Raw genomic sequence first — 23252 nt, forward strand, 5'->3', positions numbered from 1 at the left:
ATAGTGTAAACATAGTGTATTGTGTATTTATTTTTTTACATTAAACACGATAGCGTCTTCTTCTCACGTGTACAAACAGCACTTTGTACACGTGGAAGTAGAGAACAACTGCCACCAATGTCTGCACCATTAGCAGAAAGCATGATACCGTCCGTCAGACAAGAAGCTGTGGGCTTGCCTAAAGAGCGTTGTGCTAGTAGTGAGACTGTATCTGGGACAAGCCCGGAGGAAAGAAAAGCTTTATTCTTTTTTGTATTTACTCTTCCTTTAACTCCAAGAACATACTTAAAGGGATAGTTCACTCCCAAAAATATTTTTTTTTCTATTGATTACACACCCCATGGAGACTTGAATTCATGGAGATTTTATCGTTTTTGTCGCATTCCTAAGCTAATAAGTTGATGACGGGCGGCGGTTCCGGTAGGAGACACAAAGAGTCAACTTTGAGTCTCCTACCGGGGACATTATAGCATCTTTCCGCCGATCATCAAATTATTGGCTTAACAAAAAAATCTCCATGAATTCAAGGCTTCATGGGGTGTGTACTTTTTTTGGGTGAACTATCCCTTTAAGACTAACATCAACTTTGAATCTTACCAGTTTAGTTTCTGGGATTTAACACATTGGCTGCCAGAATTATTTATTTATTTTCTACAGTAGACTGCCAGACTTTTTCAATGAAAAAATAAAAGCACTCAGGAGCCGAGATACAGAATTTTTAAGTTTTAAGTTAACAAGGAAGTGGATGGGAGTCTAAATCTTCGAAAAATCATATCTCCTTGGTCTTTGGGTCAAATCTAAGCTAGATAGCTCTCAAAGTGGGATCCAGGGACTGCCAGGGTTCCTTTGGCGTGTTCCAAATGGACCCTAGGTATGTAACTCAGAGAGTTAAGGGGGTCCTTGAAATTAAAAAAAAGTTTGAAAACCACTGATCTAATAGATAATAAAGCTTCTTATCTTATCTTTAGTTCCAGTGGTGTAAAGTAACTAAGTACATTTACTCAAGTGCTGTAATTATACAAATATTGTACTTTTACTCCACTACAATTATTTTAAAACTTTAGTTACTAGTTACTTTGTAGATTTTGATTATTATCACAAAACATACATTAACCACTTCAGCCCTATGTACATTTCGGTCATTTTAAAATAGCCGATCTACAAGCTCACAATGCCTTGCATCTGCCATTTTTATACATTTGAACACTTGAAATGGGATATTCTGTATAATGAGTACTTTTACTTTTGGTACTTTAAGTACACATTGATGACAATACTTTCGTTCTTTTACTCAAGTACATTTTGAATTCCGGACTTTTACTTGTAACAGAGTATTTCTATATTGCAGCATTGATACTTTTACGTAACTAAAACATTTCAGTACTTTTTGCACCACTGTTTATTTCAAAACATAATGGACGTGGCGCACCTTGTTGCCCGGTGCGGGTCTGGTTCCCTGGCACACATCCGGTGAGCAGAACGTCCACCCTCTCCTCCAGACGCCGGCCAGTGTCACACCGCAGCATGCCCAGCAGGGGGGGCTGGACAGGGGCCTCGGTTGGCACCCCGTGGATGGGGTACACCCATCTAATGGTCGACTGCTCCGGCTCGCGCTCCTTCTCTGACCTGTACAGAGATAATATCAGCGGTGTAAAGTAACTACATTTACTCAAGAACTGTACTTAAGTAAAAACAAAAATGCAATACTTTTACTTCTATTCCACTACATCTCTGAGGAAAATATTGTACTTTAGGTACTTTAAGTATATTTTGATGCCAATACTTTTGTACTTTTACTCAAGTAACATGTTGAACACAGGCCTTTTACTTGTAAGGGCGCGGTCCCACCAAAACATGGTTGGCCGCTGTTAATCTCAGGTTGTGCGCGGCCACAGTTTTTGGCAGCCAGCGCATTCTAAATAAACGGAGTGACCCACATGTCACTCCCTTTCAGGACCCTCCCATGCAACAGGTACAACCAGAGGCTCTATCTTGAGCACCATGTCGCTTCCTGAGTCTTGGGACGGTCCTCCCTCGACTCACCCGATTGGACAGAAGGGGGAAAGCAGCATAGAGCACATAAACGCAAGATGTGCGCGACAAGCGGAAAGATCCGCAAGACCGTGAATCCACGCATTTGCATTGACAAAGCATTGGCAGATTCCGCCCCAGAGGTAAAACAGAGCTACTGTACTAACAGAGTAGTTCTACATTGTGGTATTGCCACTTTTACTTAAAGGGCACTTTGGTAGAGGTTTGGGTTGTGTAGTTACCTTGCCATGATGTAACTCCAAAGGTGGTCAAGAAATAAAAAATAATTGCTGCATTGATTAGAAATTAATAATTCAAAATATGCTCCTCATTGACTTACATTGTACAGTAAAACAGCTCTCAAAGTCGCTCTTTTAGCCCATAAATGAACACAAACTAAGCTGATTCAGACAATATAGAACATCACCAAACCCAGTACTGTTTTTTTTTTAAATAAAAATGTTAACTTACTGTTGATTTAGCTATTTTTATTAAGAAGAAAACCTGGAGTGGATTGCCGGATCCGGATCCGGATCTTCAAATAGTAAAATCATCAGGAAGCTGACATTTTTATTAAAAAAATAAACAGTACTGGGTTTGGTGATGTTCTATATTGTCTGAATCAGCTTAGTTTGTGTTTGTTTATGGGCTAAAAGAGTGACTTTGAGAGCTGTTTCAGTGTACAATGTAAGTCAATGGGGAGCATATTTTCAATTATCAATTTCTAATTTATGGCGCAATTATTTTTCATTTCTTGTCCACCTTTGGAGTTACATCATGGAAAGGTAACTACACAACCCAAACCTCTACCAAAGTGGTCTTGCCCTTTAAGTAATATATCCGACTACTTCTTCCACCACTGCACACCAGTGTGCCTCGGCACATCGTTTCACAACCAACGTTCAGCATTTTCCTTTGTATGGCCTAGTACCAGGCTAATGTAAAGGACACAATAGTGTCAGAGGCCTAGCAAACCGATTGTTGTGTGTGCTATAAGTAGCCAAACATGATACCACGCACAACATCCATTTGCAACATGTCAGAACTCTATACAAAGCTACTTCATCATTATTCCCACACAGAGATATATAACATTTCTCAAATGGAGAAAATGGATTAAACGTCAATCACTTTGATCCAGTGGCTACGTGCTAATGGCCTGAGCGGAAGTTACACAATAACGCGATGAAGGTAATGTAATGCAATGCAATGCAAACACTGCACTGTGGCATTTCTACGATCTATATTTAGTCTTAGTTTATAATTATCATCTAGTTTCCTTTAACAGCAGGAGCAATGTCAAACTGTCTGTGTGCGTGTGCGTGTGTGTGTGCGTGCGTGCTATAGTACTTCAGCTCAACAACAACCACAAAAAGAATAGTCTTTGTTATTGTTCCTATTATTCCTCAGACCAGAGAAAAAGTGACAGTCACAGTAGCTCATTAACACCAGGTAACAGTACCCAGTTTCACTGAGGATTGCTCACAGTGTTAGCAAGCTTTTTTTCCTTATAATCACCACTAAAGTGCAAACAAAAGTTTAAACAAAGTGGGGGGGGAAAAAAAAGTCTCTTTCTCAAGGTGATTTCCTAAAGGTGAAGAGCTACAATCTGGATCTTATTTTTGTGAATATATTATTTTATTATTAATTGTACGTTAATACAATATACAGTAACTAGTGAATTGCAGTGGTTGGAGGTGGTCTTCTCTACTCTTTTTTGGGGGACTTTTCTGCCTTTTTATTGATGATATTACAGAGAGGATAGGACAGGAAACAGGGAGAGAGAGATGGGGAGTGACACGCAGCAAAGGTCATCGGGATCGGGATTCGAGCCCGCGACGGGGTGTCAACCTGTATTAGAGCCTACAGTATATGTCGTATGCGCCTTAACTCCCTGAGTGCCAAGATTGCCAGAATTATTTCAGAATTGATTCTGAAAAGTGCCAGAGTTTTTTTCACAGAAAACAAAAAGTGCTTAGGAAGCGAGATACAGCCCTTTTCAGTTCTAAGTTAAACAAGGAGTGGATGGAGCTGCACATCTTCAGATGATGATATCTTGGGTTCTGAACATGTTTTTACTATTTTTTCAAAAACACGTCAAACACGTTAATGGCACCCAGCGCCATAGCGGTAAAAACACGTGAAACACGTTAATGGCACTCAGTGAGTTAAGTACAGTACTTGAGTAAATGTACTTAGTTACTTTACACCACTGCCTTACACACACACACACACACACACACACACACACACACACACACACACACACACACCTCTTGTTGTCTGTGCACATCATGTCGGACGTGGCATCGCCGTCCGGGGTCCTGAGGGTCTCCAGGGTGAGGCAGAGCCAGGCATGCTGCAGGCTCGTGGCGTCGGGTGCGAAGACCACGGGCACATCCAGACAGGCACCCGCAGCGAGACGCACGCCTACGGGCAAAAGTGTCGCGTATGTATGAGAGGGCGTTTTTCACAATGTTCATAACGCATTTTTCTGCATCATTAGACATGTCTTTGGAGAGAGGGAGCTGGAGATAAATATATAGTAATGTTTCTCCTTTTAGACCGTAGGCCCGCTTGGTCGGTCACAACAGCCATTCAAGACAGCTTAACGCCTTAAGACCGGGAACGCATCTTGTGTAACCACTTTGACCATTATTTTATACTTTGGCTATTGAAAAATAGCAGATATACAAGCTCAAAGCGCGGCACCGAGTGCCGCGCTATGAGCCAAATACATATAATTATGGGGGTCCTTGACATGAAAAGGTTTGTGCACCACTGATATTATTATAGCAACATACGTTTTTTCCCCAGAAGCAAAGATTTGAGTTACAAATGTTCGCTTTATAAATCTACTGTATATATTCAAAGATTTGCACACATTTTCATGATTTAATTTTTTTTTTGCAGATCTACAAGCTCATAGCGCTATGAGCTTGTAGATCTGCTATTTGTTAAAAGCCAAAGTATAAAATAATGGTTTAACTGGTTACACAGATGCGTTTTAATGGGTTAAGAGTCATCAGTTTTCCATAGAAATGTGAACATATAAGCAAAGTCTGAGCTGTGGTCTGAGTTTTAACTGCTTTTGAGTCAATGTGACAGGGTGGAATACAGAGCTCTTGATATAAAAGGATTGCATACAATACACACAATGCTCAACAACAGTGCATTGTTTTCGACGGGGGAGCTTTTCTATAGCGTGACTCCGTGTTCCAGTGTCTTTGGGGGGGGGTCCTGGGTGGATCCATTCTGCATGGCTTGCATCTGCTGAGTTTTAATGAGTCTGGATAACAGGGTGATAGTCTAAGCTTTCTCACTTGGGTCCAACACAGAACCATGCTTTGTCAGATGTACCCATAAAACACTTGAGAGTGAAGCATTTGCTCCCCCCATAAAAACCATAACAACCTTACAATCTGTGCTTCAATGAATATACAATATTCATGACTATGGATTTATTTCAATTTAGTTTTCACTCCTTGCAACAAAGTTCGATGGCCCAAAGCTCTGTCTTTTACTGACTGGAATTAAAAAGTGTTGCTTGGTGACTCTGGTTTATTAACCAATTAAGACCGGGAACGCATCAGTGTAATTTTTTAGGCATTTCTTTGGCTGTTCAAACATAGCAGATATACAAGCTCATAGCGTGGCACCGATCAGCTTTTTTTTCTTTTTAAATCTTGACAATTTGTGCAAATCTTTGAATTTAAAAGGAACGTTTGTAACTCAAATCTTTGCTTCTGGGGATTCTACAAATGTCTTTAAAATCCTAACAGTTTTCTGAAAAAATGTTTCTATTTATCAGTGGTACTTGAAACCATTTTCACGTCAAGGACCCCCAAAAATTTTATGTATTTGGCCGCGGACCCCCATCTGAAAATATTTTGTTCCAGGGACCCCCAGAAGCAAAGATTTGAGTTAAAATTGTATATATATATATATATATATATATACATATATATATATATATATATATATATATGTATATATATTATTATTTATTTTTTCACGGTTTCACAGTTTTTTCACGGTTTCTTTAAAAAAAATAGCCCAAAGAAATCTTAAAATTACACATATGCGTTCCCGGTCTTAATGGGTTAAACATTTAAAATGGAGTACAATAAATCTATTGGGGCATGAATGAAGGCCTGCTCTCAAGGCCATGTCTCGCAGCTCTGAACTAAAATGAATTGCATATTATATTGTTGCAATGTGCGTTTTGATGTGCATTTTGACAAATGTAACCATATATTTGAATTTACATATTCTGCAAAAACAGCTTTTAGTTTTTAATATTCTTTTGACTTTATTAGATTATGTTAGATAGATAAGTGTAATGCTGTTTCTGGGCTCATATTTTATTTTGATTATGACATCTTGAATAGGAAAGGTTAACTATTACCAATCATTTCACATTTTCTCAAGAGCTCATGATATTTATTCATATCATTTCATGTATATTAACTTTCAGTAAATCTCTTACAACTGGTAAATGTTTTTTCTATGGCTAATTGAACAGGTTTATTAAGTTTAATGAAATCATTTTCAACGTTTCAAGGTAGTCATTTTCAAGTTAAAAGTACATATCCAGGGTTTGGCACCAACTAACATCAACTGCTAGCAGTGGTGGAAAGTAATTAAGTACATGTACTTAAGTACTGTACTTAAGTAAATGTTTTTGGTATTTGGTATTGTTTTTGGCCGAGCTCATACCTCCTTCAATGCATGAGAGCCAACTGACCTTCTTGTCACCTGACAGGGGGGAGTTTCCCTGGTTGGACGTAGCGCGTGGAAGGAACACGTTATTCCAACCAGTTCCCTTCCCCTCCATCAGGCGCCCTGGCTGGCCAGGGGGAGGTAGTATAGTGACCAGGATTACTGCATGTTTTTGTGAGGGTACCTACCCTAGGAGACACGGGGAGAACATGCAAACTCCACACAATTTCCAATACTTCTACTCCTCTACGTCACAGAGGCAAATATTGTACTTTTACTCCACTACAATTATTTGAAAACTTTAGTTACTATACTTTCAAGATTTTGATTATTATTACAAAACATACATTAACCACTTCAGCCTATATACATTTTAGCCCTTTGAAAATAGTCGATCTATAAGCTCACAATAGTCGCATCATTTCAAAAGATTTTTATACAGTACATTTGAAAACTTGAAAATGGGACATTCTTCATAATAAGTTATTTTACTTTTGCTACTTTAAGTACATTTTGATACCAATACTTTTGTACTTGTACTCAAGCACATTTTTAATTCCGGACTTTCACTTGAAACAGAGTATTTCAATATTGCAGTATTGATACTTTTACTTACGTAATACATCAAATGGAGTACTTTTTCCCACCACTAACTGCTAGTCTTGGTTTCTTATTGCCCTAAGGAATTTAGCGCAGTATGAAACAAAGGAATATTTTTTGCCACGTTTTCACTTGTGCTGAACAGCATTTCTCTTTTGTGTTCAGCCTCATCTTTGACCTGAACAGTGTAATGTCAGACCTTGAGTGCGTCGAAGGGGGATCCAGAACACTCCCTTGTCCTGGGATGGTTTTGGTCTGCCCGGGGCGCCACACGGGTCCTCATCTGAGACAATCAACAATACAAAACATTATTATGTACAAAGGATAAAAAGGAAAAACTGTGGTGAATGACACCTCCTTTCTATGGGAAATTGCATTTATCTCCCCCTGCGGTGATTTTTCAGGCCAGTTTTGAAAGAAGTGATTTACATATTTTAATGGGGTGTCAGGGCATTTCACATTTTGGTTGCAGAGCAGTAGAATGAGAATTTTCCTATGTTTGGGTAACTGCCAGATCGTTTTCACTCCCTCTAATATTGTGGCTGTGGGTGTCACTCACTTTGGAGAAGTAGTTAGTCAGGTATGAGGGCATTAACCCATTAAGACGGGGAACACAACTATGTCATTTTAGATTTCTTTAGCTATTCAAAAATATAAGATGCTTAAAATCTTTGAATATATATCTTTTAAGCGAACATTTGTAACTCAAAGCTTTGCTTCTGGGGGTCCCTGGAACAAAACATTTTGAGATGGGGGTCCGTGGCCAAATACATATCATTTTGGGTGGTCCTTGACATGAAAATGTTTTGAGAACCACTGATTATAGCAACATACGTTTTTTTTTTTAAACTGTTAGGATTTAGAAGACATTTGTAGAATCCCCCAGAAGCAAAGATTTGAGTTACAAATGTTCACTTTAAAAAATATACATATTCAAGGATTTGCACACATTTTCATGATTTAAAAAAAAAATAGCCAAAGTATAAGATAATGGTTAAAGCCGTTAAAATCTAATTTGACAGATGCTTTCCAGGTCTAAATGGGTTAAGTGTGTAACTTTGATGCATGGGCGTGTGTGTGTGCGTGTGCGTGTGCATGAGATGAGAGCGCACGTGACCTGTGAGCGTTACGTCGAGCAGTGCCGGCCGTTCGGTGGGGTTTGTGAAGTTAACGATGACCGAGCCGTGAGAGCCAATCACAGATGAGACGCTGACTGACTCCTCCCTCTCCGGCATCAAGCCACGCCCACTCAGCAGGAAACACCATTCCTTTAACTTTGAGAGCAACCGTGCCGAGAAAGACAGAATGCATGGAAGAGAGAGAGAGAGAGGGAGACAAAGAGAAATAAATGGAAGGAGAGAGGAAAATGCAGGCTTGTCAATAAGGACAATATTTTCCACCCGTCTCAGCACACATTAACACACTTCCACCTTGCACTGTTAACCACATGACATGCATTGGTTCTCAAAGTGGAGTCCGGGGACCAAAAGTCTGCAAAAGTAGTTATTGTAGCATCATAATCATTTTAACCACTTTATCCATTTATACGTTGGCTATTCAAAAATAGCTGATCTACAAGCTCACAGCGCGTCACTTCGAGCCACGCTGCGAGCTTGTACATCTGCTATTTTTGAAAATATTTGAAAAGCTATTGAACGTGTTTTTGTGTGCATTAACCCATTAAGACCTGGAACTGGTCTCATTTTTAGATTTGAGCTAAAATGCATTATTTTACACTTTGGGCTATTCAAAAATAGCAGATCTACAAGCTCATATTGCAGCACCGAGTGCCGTGCTACGAGCTTGTAGATCTGCTATTTTTGAAAAATCGTGTGAATGTGTGTAAATCTTTGAATATATATATTTTTAAAGCAAACATTTTTAACTCAAATCTTTACTTCTGGGGGGTCCCTGGAGCAAAATATTTTGATGGGGGTCCGCGGCCAAATACATATAATTTTTGGGGTCGTTCACATGAAAAAGATTGAGCACCACTGATATAGAAACAAACGTTTTTCAGAAAACTGTTGAGATTTAGGAGACATGTAGAATCGGCTTCAGGTCTCAATGGGTTCAGAGGACAGGTAAGAACAGTATGCCTCTGACTGCAAAGGTTTATTTAGGACAATATGTATATACCTGTGATGAGGGCATTAGGGCAGATGAGGTTGATTGATGCGATATGGTTTCCCAACACACGTGCGTGCGTGTGCGTGCGTGCGTGCGTGCGCACAAGTGTACGTGTACCTGGGGGCATGTGAAAGTGATCCGTGCGCTGTGGTTTCCCTCTCCGAGCGTAGACGGACTAAAGTGCACGCCGAGCTGTGCAGCGGAGTGGGGGGCCACTGTGACCTGGAACAAACATGTGCACGGCCATATCAATTCACGCACACACACACACACAACGCACACAGAGCCACAGATAACATACAATGTACAGAGAGGAGACAGCTATTAATGGTGAGGAGGAGAGGAACTGTGGAGAATCGCAGCGCAGAGAGAAAGACAAATCTCCCATTGCTATGAAGCCGTCAGGCATCGCCACTATACTGGCCTTCACAGCAAACCCTCCGTCTATTGACCAGTGGTGGAAAACATACTCGTATGTTTTACTCAAGTAAAAGTCCGAAATTCAGAATTGACTTGAGTAAAAGTGCTAAATTATTGGTATCAAAATGTAATTAAAGTACCAAAGTAGAAAGTACTCATTGTGCAGAATTGTGCAGTCCCATTTCACAAGTTTTCAAATGTATAAAATGTATACAAATCTTTTGAAAATAGCTGATCTACAAGCATTATGAGCTTGTAGATTTTCAAATAGCCGAATTCTATGTAGGGCTGAAGTGGTTAATGTTTTGTAATAATAATCAAAATCTACCTAGTAACTAAAGTTTTCAAATAATTGTAGTGGAGTAAAAGTACAATATTTGACTCTGAGATGTAGTGGAGTAGAAGTAAAAGTACTGAAAATGGGAAAATACTCCATTTTACGTCCCGTTTTATCCCTGTGTGGTGAAGTTGTACGGCACGCTGCTATGGCAACGAGGCGGCCTATGTTGATTTATGACCGAGGCGATGTAAACTAAAGCGGAAAGGACAGCGATGTCTCAGAGCATAAGCTTATACTCTAGTTCACTTTCATCTATACGATCTAAGCATGCACCCGTCCCCTCAGACTATGGGATCAGGATAAAAAGGTCACTTATAGACAAATAACGTCTCAAGGGTAGCTCAAAATGTTGACCTTTGCGCTCAAAATGCACTTACTGTACTTGTCAAAGAATAGTGCCTGTTAAAAAGTCAATGTATTGCACTGCATGTTACTAGAACACATAAAACTGCTGAAAGATGCTACACATACTGTAGAGCATTGGTTCTCAAAGTGGGGTGCGGGGACCCCCAGGGGTCCTTGAGGGAATTCCAGGGGGTCCCCAGCTAAATGATGGACAGTTAAGAACCAAATGAACCCTTATGGGTCTGTAACTCTGAGAGTTACATCGACATTGATTTTACCATACGCATTGGGGTCCCCAGAGATAGAAATGCCATTACATGGGGGTTCCGTAGCCTAATGCATGTCAAACCGGGGGTCCTTGAATTTAAAATGGTTGAGAATCACTGCTAAAGCCGTAAAAATCTTCTTATGGGGGTCCCTGGCATATCTTTTCAAATGGGGGTCCGCGGGCTAATGCGTGTCAATTTGGGGGTCCTTGACATGAAAAGGTTTGAGAACCACCGCTGTAGAGCTTTAGCACAGTGCAACGATAACACTGAAAAATGATTTATAAAGTACAGCTTAGAATCTAACCACAACTTTGTTTGTTTTTTAAATTAAATGTCTATGAAATTACATAAAACATTATGATGGTGTTAAAATGATGAAATATTTCTCAAACTTATAAGTGTCAAATCAAGTCACAGACTACAGGCCATGCCAGAGACATCCAGTGTGTGTGTGTGTGTGTGTGTGTGTGTCATGTGCACGCACTCACAGTGTGTGTTGCATCCATCTCCAGTGTGTAGTTCCTGGGGTTGCTGTTGTTTACAGACAGCTCCAGTCTCTCTGCGGTAGGGTTGACCAGGGAAATGGTCTGCCTGATCCACCTGAGACACGCACGCACGCACGCACGCACGCACGCACACACACACACACACACACACACACACACACACACACACACACACACACACACACACACACACACACACACACACACACACACACACACACACACACACACACACACACACACACACACACACACACACACACACACACACACACACACACAATGGAATCTTTAGGAGATGGATTGAGAAACAGAGAGAGAGAGGGAGAGAACTGTGCTTTCCCCCCCTTTTTTTTTTTACCACAAAGCTGTTTAATACATTTTGACTCACGGTAACACCTTACAGATAATACAAATAATATATAACATATTGTGGAAAGTACAATTTGCATAATTTGCAGTCGGTAGCGCTGTCGCCACACAGCTAGAAGGTCATGGGTTCGATTCCCGCCGGGGACGCTGTGGGCACTGGGGGGGGCGTGTTCTCTCCTCCGCGTCATCAGTGCCTGTACCCTAGGTCTGGTTGGCGAAAGGGCCTTTCTGTGTGGAGTTTGCATGTTCTCCCCGTGTCCCCTAGGGTAGGTACCCTCGTAAAAAAAACATGCAGTAATCCTGATCTCTACACTGCCTCCCTCTTGTCAGCCGGGGGGCCCTTATGGAAGGGGACAGGAGCTGGTTGGAATAACGTGTTCCTTCCACACGCTACGTCCTACCGGGGGAAACTCCCCCCTGTCAGGTGATAAGAAGCGGCCTGCTCACTCCTCATGCATTGAAGGAAGTATGAGCTCAGGCTGGCAGAGGGAGAGTAGCGTCCAGGACTACAGGACTACAGCTTAGGCAATTGGCACTGGGTGAAAAAATGCCCTGTGGTCTGTCTGTGTGTGTGTGTGCCATGCATGCTTGCTTGCGTGTGTGCGTGTATAGCCTTTGTCAAACCTTCCCACAGGAATCAGTTAGTGATGTGTTGTTTAGGCTGAGTGTGCATCTCCACACAGCAGGATAGTCCATCTCGTGGTACCCAGCCATAATAAAGCAGTACGCACCCCAGTGCTCCCACAGGCTCCCTGTACATTCCTCAAATGCAGCGGGAAATAGTGTGCATGTGTTTATGCGTGCGTGCGTGTGTGTGTGTGTGTGTGTGTGTGTGTGCAGCGGTGGAAAAAGTACTTGCATGTTTTACTTAAGTAAAAGTATCAATACTGCAATATAAGTACTCGATGTACTTGAGTAAAAGTACAAAAGTATTGGCATCAAAATTTACTTACAGTACCAAAAGTAAAAGTACTCATTATGTAGAATGTCCCATTTCAAGTTTTCAAATGTATAAAAATCTTTTGAAAATAGCCGATCTACAAGCTCACAATGCGTCGCATTGCGACGCAATGTGAGCATGTAGATCTATATAGCCCTATATATATTGTAGAGATGTATATAGGCTAGGGCTGAAGTGGGTAATGTAAGTTTTGTAATAATAATCAAAATCTATAAAGGAACTAGTAACTTGTCAATGTCAAATAATTGCAGTGCAGTAAAAGTACAATATTTGCCTCTGAGATGTAGTGGAGTAGAAGTAAAAGTATAGACAATTGGAAATACTTTGCACCACTGCGTGTGTGCGTGTGCGTGCGTGCACATACTTGCCCAGCTGACAGTGTACTTGGGGTAGTGTGGTGACTGGAGGGGGAACAGCATAGAGCTCCAACTGGTACCAGAACTCCTCCATTGACTCAGATTGGAACAGCACACTGACGCGTGTGCGCACGCACACACACACACACACACACACACACACACACACACACACACACACACACACACACACACACACACACACACACACACACACACACACACACACACACACACACACACACACACAATAAGACAAACGAGTACTATATAGAATGAAGGCTAATTTGACACTGTTTTAATGCTTTAAAACAGATAATAGTTCTGAGCGCAGTTTGTAAAATACTCAATAAAAACACACTTTTAACCACTTATAAATCCTATATACTTGGTTGCCCAAAATTGCCAATCGACGACAGGCTTGCAACGCCGCGCCACGCCCTAGAATAGTGATGCCTGGCGCTCATGTGGATAAATCACTATTACCGTTTCAAGATGTTAAGATTTTGTAGCAGTGACCCAGAAGGTGCAGCACAGTGGCCGTCTGGCAGTGGTGTAAAGTAACTAAGTACTGTACTTGAGTAAATTGTTGAAGTATTTTTTTATTTTACTGGAGCATTTCCAATTTTCGATACTTTCACTTTTACTCCACTACATCTCAGAAGCAACTATTGTACTTTCACAGCCCTGTGGGTCCCTGGACCCCAATTTGAGAACCACTGGCATAATGAGTTTATTCATTGATCTTTGGGAGAAAAAAAATAAACTAGACATTTTTTATTTTAGTTGCAGTGGTGAAAAACCTCACCAAGGAAGGACGTGACAAACCATCCCACCACCAAAACGAAAAGCAGACTTTCGGAAAAAAAACCAGGCAGTCTCTGCAGGCACTGCAATCCAAATACCACTGAGAGGGTCTTGTCAGCAAAGTCTGGTTTGATGCGCAGCTGCATATGTGATGCAGAGGGTAAACGTCAACCGAAGCCTGACTCATTTATCATCCGCCGGGAACGAAAGCGATCGGAAATACGCAACGCTGTCATTCAGTGAATGAATGCACATGGTGCCTATGGGCAGCGTTGCCAGATCTGCTTATTATAATTTCCCCGCAATACTTTATTTGAAAATAGCCGATCTACAAGCTCACAACGTGTCGCATCGCGACGCGTTGTGAGCTTGTACATCGGCTATTTTCAAAAAGCTGATGTATATGTTAAAGTGCTCATGTGCTGGTTTTCATAGACCTGGTTGCTTGTTTCTCTCACAGAATCTGGCAACACTGCCTATGGGATTCAATGCGTTCCCGTCCAGAAATTCAGTGTACTGGGAGCGCGCACGGTACACACCAGACAAGGAAGGAAGTTAGGGACTTCTTTTGTAAGACATTATTACGAAATGTTTAGAAGGTATTGCTGTTTTTTTTTTACAAAACAAGGGCATGAACTTCCAAGGTGTTGACATTTGACAGCCTCCTGACATTGACAATATCACTGTAGTTGTAGTCATTCGATTCTACAGCCGTATGTGCTTTAACAAGCTCATACATGAATAGAATCAATATTGTCGCTGTCAGAGAAACCTTTTTTTTGTTGTAAATGAATGCCCTATATTCCATCAGACTACAGTGTCACACACAATATTATTTTGCTATTATAATATTAAGTATAAATACCTTTTCCTGATTTTTCAAAAATAGCAGATCTACAGTACAAGCTCATAGCGCGGCATGAAGTATCTATAATAAATCTATAATTTCCTCGGTTTAAATGGGTTAAATACAGTACAGATTTTCCTATTTTGTCTCATCTGTTTATGAAAGTAGGTAGCTGTTACTAGCTGATATATTGCACTTTTACAATGCACGTAATACTTCTGGTGATTAGTAGTTTCGTTCCCTACCTATGTTGAATGCACTTATTGTAAGTCGCTTTGGATAAAAGCGTCTGCTAAATGACTGTAATGTAATAATGTAATGTACACGTCATTTAAATAAGTACATCAGTGACGTCGAAGTGGCCTGTGGGTGGGTGGGTGTGTCTGCCCACTCATCACTTTTGCGTGCCCACCCAAAATGACAATCCTGCCACTGCTACTGACATGAGCACAAGCAACCAGCCACAGTTCAAAGATTTTTTTTCTCACTAAAGGATTTCAAGGGGGGGTCCAACGTTTGAGAACCACTGTAACATCTATATCAACATCTTGCATGTAAAAGCTGTTAAAAGTGGCCTGTGTGTGTGTGTCAGTGTCCTTGGCATCGTGTGTTTGCCTCGTGTCCTTCCTACCTGCCAGTGGTCCGGCCCACTCTGCTGGGGGTGAAGGTTGCCTTGTATGAGAGGGACCCCCGCGGGGGGACGGACGCCCGGGGGTCCCCACTCACGTCCTCCCCTTCTAGGGACACAGCAAGCGCCAGCGGCTCCCTGCGGGGGTTGTTGATAGGGAACTCTACTCCCACTGAGCTCTATACATGCACGCACGCACGCACACACGCACACACACACACACACACACACACACACACACACACACACACACACAGTAACATTAAAAAAATATATGTGCTTTTATGCTTGGATTTGGAAAGGGCTTCTCAATTTCTAGGTTAACAGTGATGACTCATTTAAGACTCATTTAAGACTTTTTACAGTGTTCTAAGAGCTCCTCTATTTGTCCTTCGGTGGCTACCCATGATGCAACTCAGTCGCCATTGTTAGTGGAGTTAATATAGAAATGGTTTCTTTTCAATGCTTCACAACTGACTGCCTGGTGAAGAAAGTAAGGATTCTTTATTTTTCAGAAAGGTTGTCAGTGATGGAAAAAGTACTCTTTTTTTTTTTACTTATGTAATAAGTATCAATACTGCAATGCATAAATACTATAAGTACAAGTCAGGAATTCAAAATTTACTTGAGTAAAAGTACAAAAGTGTTGGTGTCAAAATGTAGCCTACTTAAAAGTACCAAAAGTAGAATGTATTCATTAAGCCGAATGTCTCGTTTCACAAGTGTTCAAATGTATAAAATGTACACAAATCTTTTGAAAATAGCCGATCTACAAGCTCACAATGCGTCGCATCGCGACGCATTGTGAGCTTGTAGATCGGCTATTTTCAAATGGCCGAAATGTATATAGGGCTGAAGTGGGTAATGTACGTTTTGTAATAATAATCAAAATCTACAAAGTAACTAGTAACTAAAGTAGTCAAATCATTTTAGTGGAGTAAAAGTACAATGTTTGCCTCTGAGATGTAGTGGAGTAGAAGTAAAAGTACCAAAAATTGGAAACACTCCGGTAAAGTAAAAAAAATTACTCAAAATTGTACCCAAGTAACAGTACTTGAGTAAATGTACTTAGTTACTTTACACCACTGATCTGTTGTCACGACTGAGAGAGAGAGAGAGAGAGAGAGAGAGAGAGAGAGAGAGAGAGAGAGAGAGAGAGAGAGAGAGACTGAGCTCTCACCTGAACAGCGCATTGTACGCCTATGACCTTGATGGGAGACGCTGGCTCACAGAATAACTCCACAGAGAAACAAACCTCGTAGCGCCCGCACACTCCTGAAGAACACACACACACACACCAAGGTTATTATCGTTAACGAAAACTAACAAAATAACGAAAATGTAAATTGTTAACATAAGTAAAAACAAAATAAAAACCATAACTAACTGAAACTGTATTGTGTGTTTACAAAACTAAACTAAAACAAACTGAAATTATTATGGACAAAATGCCCTTCGTTTTCGTTTGTGGATGGTTGGTGGTTCATCTGTTACTGAATACGTTTTTAAACGCTATCTTTTGTTAAGGTTTTATTACATAATACTTACCTTTTCAATGCTGCACCTGACAAATAACCCAAAGTATAAAAAATACTTCAAAAAACTGTTAAAAAAAACAACAACTAGCAAATCCGCTCTAAAAAAACAAATTAAAACGAATTGAATTTGGGAAAGAAAATTTAAAAAGAACAAAAACTAACTAAAATGAAAAAGCTAAAACTATTATAACCTTGACACGCGTGCACGCACGCGCGCGCACACACACACACACACACACACACACACACACACACACACACACACACACACACACACACAGATCTAGTATAGGAGATTTAGTGTGATGCTTAACAGCTTTAATCTATAAAGTAAGATTGAGGAAAACATGTTATATTTCGGGCAGAAAGCTCTTATACCCATATTATATTTTTTTTGTGTTTTGGGGTAAATTAATGCAGTACTTGATCATACTACAGCGTTGACACAAAAGCATCAAAAGTAGCAGATCCACAAGTGCAAGATCTGCTACTTTTACCTTTTCTTTTTCCTGAAAAGTAACAGTTTTTGACATATGACGTTTCCATCCATCCATTATAGTGGATCATCCAAGAACAGTATTGGAAATTAAGCAAGGCTAATTTATCTGCAGTTTGACTTAATTTTGTTTGTTTAAATTCCAAATAGGCTTACATGATAATTATACCAATTATTCTCCTCCTAAAACCTCAAACTACAGTTGTCTGTTTTTTTCCCAGTCGCCACTAGGTGGAACCAACACAACTTGTAAGGCAGCATTCCTCCAAGGCAACGCTCCTTACACTATTACAATACAGCAACTAGAAACTAAGTACTACTATTTTAATCAATATAAAGCTATAAACAGTACTATACATATGCTCACGTATATATATTTTTACATTATGTACAGTATGTTCGTAGTTCTGTGAGGAGATGTCTGCATTATTTTTGCCATCTTCCCGTTTCCTCACAGGGAAATGGTGTCACAGACAGAACTGAAATAGCAAAGTTACTGCACACACAGACATCTGTGGAGGCAAAATACACATCTTTGATGAAGGTGATGCTCTGGGGATGCTCTGCTAATAAGCCTAGATTCATGTCGACTTGGGAAGAGTAAGGAGTGACTCAGCAGCAAAAGCAAATGCTTGTTTTTTTTGTTGTTTTGTTTGTTTTACATATTAGGTCCCAGCTGAATAATTATTCTTCACTTTTAATCATGTATTTAACATTTCTATTTTTATATATTTTAATTGTTTTGTTTTTGTCTATCCAACAGACAGTACCGTCCAAATTCCAAGTTTGCCTATTCCTCCTAAGCCCTATAGGCCAGTGGTTCTCAAAGTGGGGTCTGGGGACCCCCAGGGGTCCTTGGGGGGATACCAGGGGGTCCCCAGCAAAATTAGTTAATAAAGTGTCACAATCATTTGAACCGCTTTATCCACATTTTATACTTTGGCTATTGAAAAATAGCAGATCTACAAGCTCATAGCGCGGCACCGAGTGCAGCGCTATGAGCTTGTAGATCTGCTAATTTCTTTTAAATCATGAAAATTTGTGCAAATCATTGAATAAATATGTTTTAAAGCAGACATTTGTAACTCACATCTTTGCTTCTGGTGGGGTCCCTGGAACAACATATTTTGAGATGGGGTTCCGCGGCCAAATACATATCATTTTGGGGGTCCTTGACATGAAAAAGTTTGTGAACCACTATAAGCCTACACATTGTAGCTCTACAATATTTTCTTCAAATGTTTGCCTGTTATGATTTAGGACCATGCCCATGACAGGGATGCCAGGGTTCATGTGGTTAAGTCAACTTCAAAGTTAATCCTAATATATCAAATTATGTTTTTTTATGTCACATATCATAAAGAAATGATAAACAAAAAAAGCTGCAGGTCTATATGGTCTGCATAAACATACCTTTGTCCTGTTCAGCATATGTGCTGTCATCAGCCTCTATGAATGACACGAAGCCTGCAAAAGAGATTGTAAACATGACTGTCACTGATGCACACGATAATATGCTTCTCTGTCAGTCACACTGAACATTGTACCTGCCATCACACGTACGCACACACACACACACACACACACACACACACACACACACGAACCTCCATCATTTTGAGGACTTTGAACTGATTTCCATTATATTATAAAACGTACATTAACCACTTTAGAACTATTTTATACACAGGCCTTTTGAAAATAGCCGACCTACAAGCTCACAACGCGTCACAATGCGACGTGTTGTGAGCTTGTAGATCAGCTATTTTCAAAACATTTTGTACTTTTGATTTTGTTACTTTAAGTATATTTTGATGTCAATACCTTTGTACTTTTACTCAAGTAACATTTTGAATCCAGGCCTTTTACTTGTAACAGTGTGTTTCTACATTGTGGTATTGGTACTTTTACATTAGTAAAATATACCCAAAATACTTCTTCCACCGCTGATCCTGTCGTACTGTTCCCCGTGCTTGTTCAACATGCTGACCATCTCCAACCAACGCAATCTTACCAGCATCACACATGCTCTACCTCTAAAACCATCGGCTTTCACACATACCCAAACTCTCCGGCATGAATGACAGAGCCATCACAAGCCTTAGAGACGTACCGATACCATTTTATTCCTTCCCGATACCCATAACTTACGTATTGGTTGATACCGAGTACCTATCAGACACCAGTGTGTAATAATACAAAAAAAAAATCTAGGACTGTCCCTAGGCGAGTGCCGCGCTATGAGCTTGTAGATCTGCATTTTTTTTTTAAAAATCTTGGAAAATGTGTGCAAATCATTTAATATTCTATATATGTTTTAAAGCGAACATTTTCTGATCTGTGCTTCTGGTGGGGTCCCTGGAACAATATATTTTGAGATGGGGGTCCGCAGCCAAATACATATCATTTTGGGGGGTCCTTGACATGAAAAAGGTTTGAGAACCACTGATATTATAGCCACATAAGTTTCTTCAAAAAACTGCTAGGATTTAGAAGACATTTGTAGAATCCCCCAGAAGCAAAGATTTGAGTTACAAATGTTCCCTTAAAAAATATACATATTCAAAGTTTTGCGCACATTTTCACGATTTATTTTCAATAATAGCAGATCTACAAGCTCATAGGCACTATGAGCTTGTAGATCTATAGTGCTTGTAGATCTGCTATTATTGAATAGCCAAAGAAATCTTAAAATGATGTCTTAATGGATTAAATAGAATGTTTGGTCCAGGCACTTTAAATGAAAAAATAAAAACGTGAACTTTATTATGTACTATGTAGTGTAGAAGTAGTAGCAGAGGTGTAGGTACATAGCACTTTGTTTAAAATAGGTTAAATGCATTGACTTTTAACTTTTAACATGGTTTTCGGTGTAAATCCTCAAACTAGAGTTGTCTGTATTTCTCCAAGTCGCCACTAGATAGAACCAACGCAACTTGTAAGGCAGCATTCCTCCAACACAACACTCTATTACAATACAGCAACTAGAAACTAACTACTGCTATGCACATTTATAGGTTAAACATAGGTTAAATTGCATTGAATGCACATTTCTTAGAATCAAAATGTGTATGCATATCTGTCTGATGTATTGTTGTGTTTTTGTTTGTCATGTTGTTCAGTGTGTTTTTGTGAGGAGGACCACAATGGAAATAAACCATCAGGCTTTATTGTGTTTTTTATCCTCGGTGATGACTGTATGTCAGTGATTTGAGCTACCTGTGCATTTTCCCCGTTTCCATGGTGACATGGCCAGGGTGTATGGAGCGCTCTGACGGGGATTGATCTCCAGTGAGGGAGACCCACTCACAATGGACAGATCCGACACCACCTGCGCGCGCGCACGCACACATACACACACACACACACAAAATAGTACATATTACATCATTATTACTCAGGTTTTGTTGGCTGCCTTTTGAAAACATTTAGTTTAACCCATTAAGACATTGATGTCAAGGACCCCCAAGATGATAATGTATTTGTACATCTCTTTCTTTTTTTTTGCAGGTGGGCAAATTCAACCTACCCCGCTCACATCTATTCCGGTACTTTCAAATCAGACACTTTGTTCAAACCCAAAGGCCAACCTTTCCCAATTTAGAATCAAGACTTGAAATTTGATATTTTGTTAAAGACCAACTTCAAGGTCTCATATCAAACATTTACAGCTCTATATCTTCATTTAAGGACGCCTCACTCAGCAAGATTAAGGGGGACTGGGAGGGGGAACTTGGTGTAGGGATAGCGGAGGACACATGGGACCGGGCTATGAGCGCAGTGAATGGGATTACTTCCAGTGCCCGTCTCAATTTGACTGATACGGTTTAAAGTTCTCCACCGTGCCCATTTTAGTAAGGCTAGATTAAGCAGAATCTTTCCTGACCTGGATGGGAGCTGTAAGAGATGTCAACAAGACTCAGCCAACTTGACTCACATGTTCTGGTCCTGCCCCAGTTTAATTGTTTTTTTGGACAGATGTATTTTAAAACTCTCTCAGATGCCTTTGAGGTGAACATTCAACCTAGCTTTGAAGTCGCTATTTTTGGGGTGTTCGGTGACCACTCTCCATCTTGGAAAAAAATGAAGAACGCCACTGCCTTTGTGTCCTTGCTAGCCCGTAGGAGAATTTTTACTAGAATGGAAATCAGCCACCCCACCTACAATAACACTATGGTTACAGGACCTTACATATTTTTTTTAATTAGAAAAAATAAAGTACTCCGAAGTTCAGCTCAAATGTTTTACTCTATCTGGGGCCCCTTCCTCTTATATTTCCAAAACGCACTCCCCCCAGATTAACTTGTGCTAATCTTGCAAATCACTGGACCAATCAGGCCAAATAAGTAACATTTGTATTTGATTATTATTATTACTCTCACATCAGAGCACGGGAGTCATCACTTCCAACTTCGGGTATTTGACTCTAAAACACCTCTGGTGGTGGTGGTGAAGTAGTTATGTTTTTGGGGTTGTTACCGGCATTGCATTATACTATATCAATACACTGCATACTGAACCACTCAAAAGACTGGAACACTGCGGTTATTGTGAGAAAATATGTTTATTGATGTCTGAAATTTCTTTATTAGGAGTGTGTATGTATGAAGTAACTTCATACATTAATACACAAATATTTTTACAGACAAGTCTGACAACAACAAAACAAGAAACAAGAAAAAAAAACAATTGATAGATGGCAATTAGATGGATTCACACAAAAACAAATCTGTATAAATAATTAGATGTGAGACAAGATCACGGCATGTTTTCATCACAACAGAAGTCATAGTGTAATACCAGCATATGGACTGTTTTTAAAAGACATACATTGTTGGTAGGAAAATAGTTAATAAACGGAAGCTTTTTCAGTAGCCATTATGGACTGACCCCATGGATAACTGGTTAACATGTAAATAAGAAAAGAGTACGTAAATATTTATTTTCATCAGTGTTCATATGGATGTATCGATGGCACTTTAAGACCTGCTTGGGCTCTTATATTTACTAATCTGGAAACATTTTATTGCAGCATTACGCATTGTGAGCTTGTAGATCTGCTATTTTGAGAGAGCAACACCCGAGCGCAACCAAACAAAATGACTTGTCTTTTAGTTCTACTGGATCTCTTCTCAGCTAGTCCCTCACTAACTACTTTAGTCTAGTTTTTATTTGTTGAGAAAATTGTCATTATATTTCTTAGTTTCAGTCATCATAGCTTACTGTAGTGTTTATTTAGTTTTCGTCAGTAAAAAAAGGTAGTTGAACATTTTTCATCATAGTTTTATTCGAACACTGGTTGACAATTATTTTGCAATTATCTTGCATTGGCTAAGAAGACAGGGTTGCTACAGAGGTAGAGTTGGCTTGGGGTGAGTTTTTAGTGTTTAGTGGGCATTATTATTAATATATCAATGGTGATATGAGACTGGATATCTTCTGGGATTTTGGCATATCGTAATATTGTGAAAATGAAATAAGTGGTCTTTTCCTGGTTTTTAACACTGAAGCTATAATAAATACCCAATCTTTGTTTTCTACACTGCTGAGTTCAATTAAGTTAATTGATGCATGTGCCAATTTACACTGCTGATTACACTTGAGCTAAATTATTTGATCTACATTGTTTTAGAGCGTCTGTCCATGTGGTCCAGACCAGGGGTTCTCAAACTTTTTGAGACGGGGGGGGGGGGTGTCTTGTGGGTGCAAAATTAAAGCACGTCTAAGTGTAATCCACTCATTAAAATAAATGTAAATTAAAGCATGTCTAAGTGTAATCCACTCGTTAAAATAACTGTAGTGGAATAAAAGTACAATATTTGGATCTGAGATTGTTACGGCCACTACACTTGGCTTGAACACCAGTGACCATAACATAACAGGT

Source organism: Gymnoscopelus microlampas (assembly GCF_963454915.1).
Source record: "Gymnoscopelus microlampas genome assembly, chromosome: 24".
In the NCBI taxonomy this organism is placed as follows: domain Eukaryota; kingdom Metazoa; phylum Chordata; class Actinopteri; order Myctophiformes; family Myctophidae; genus Gymnoscopelus; species Gymnoscopelus microlampas.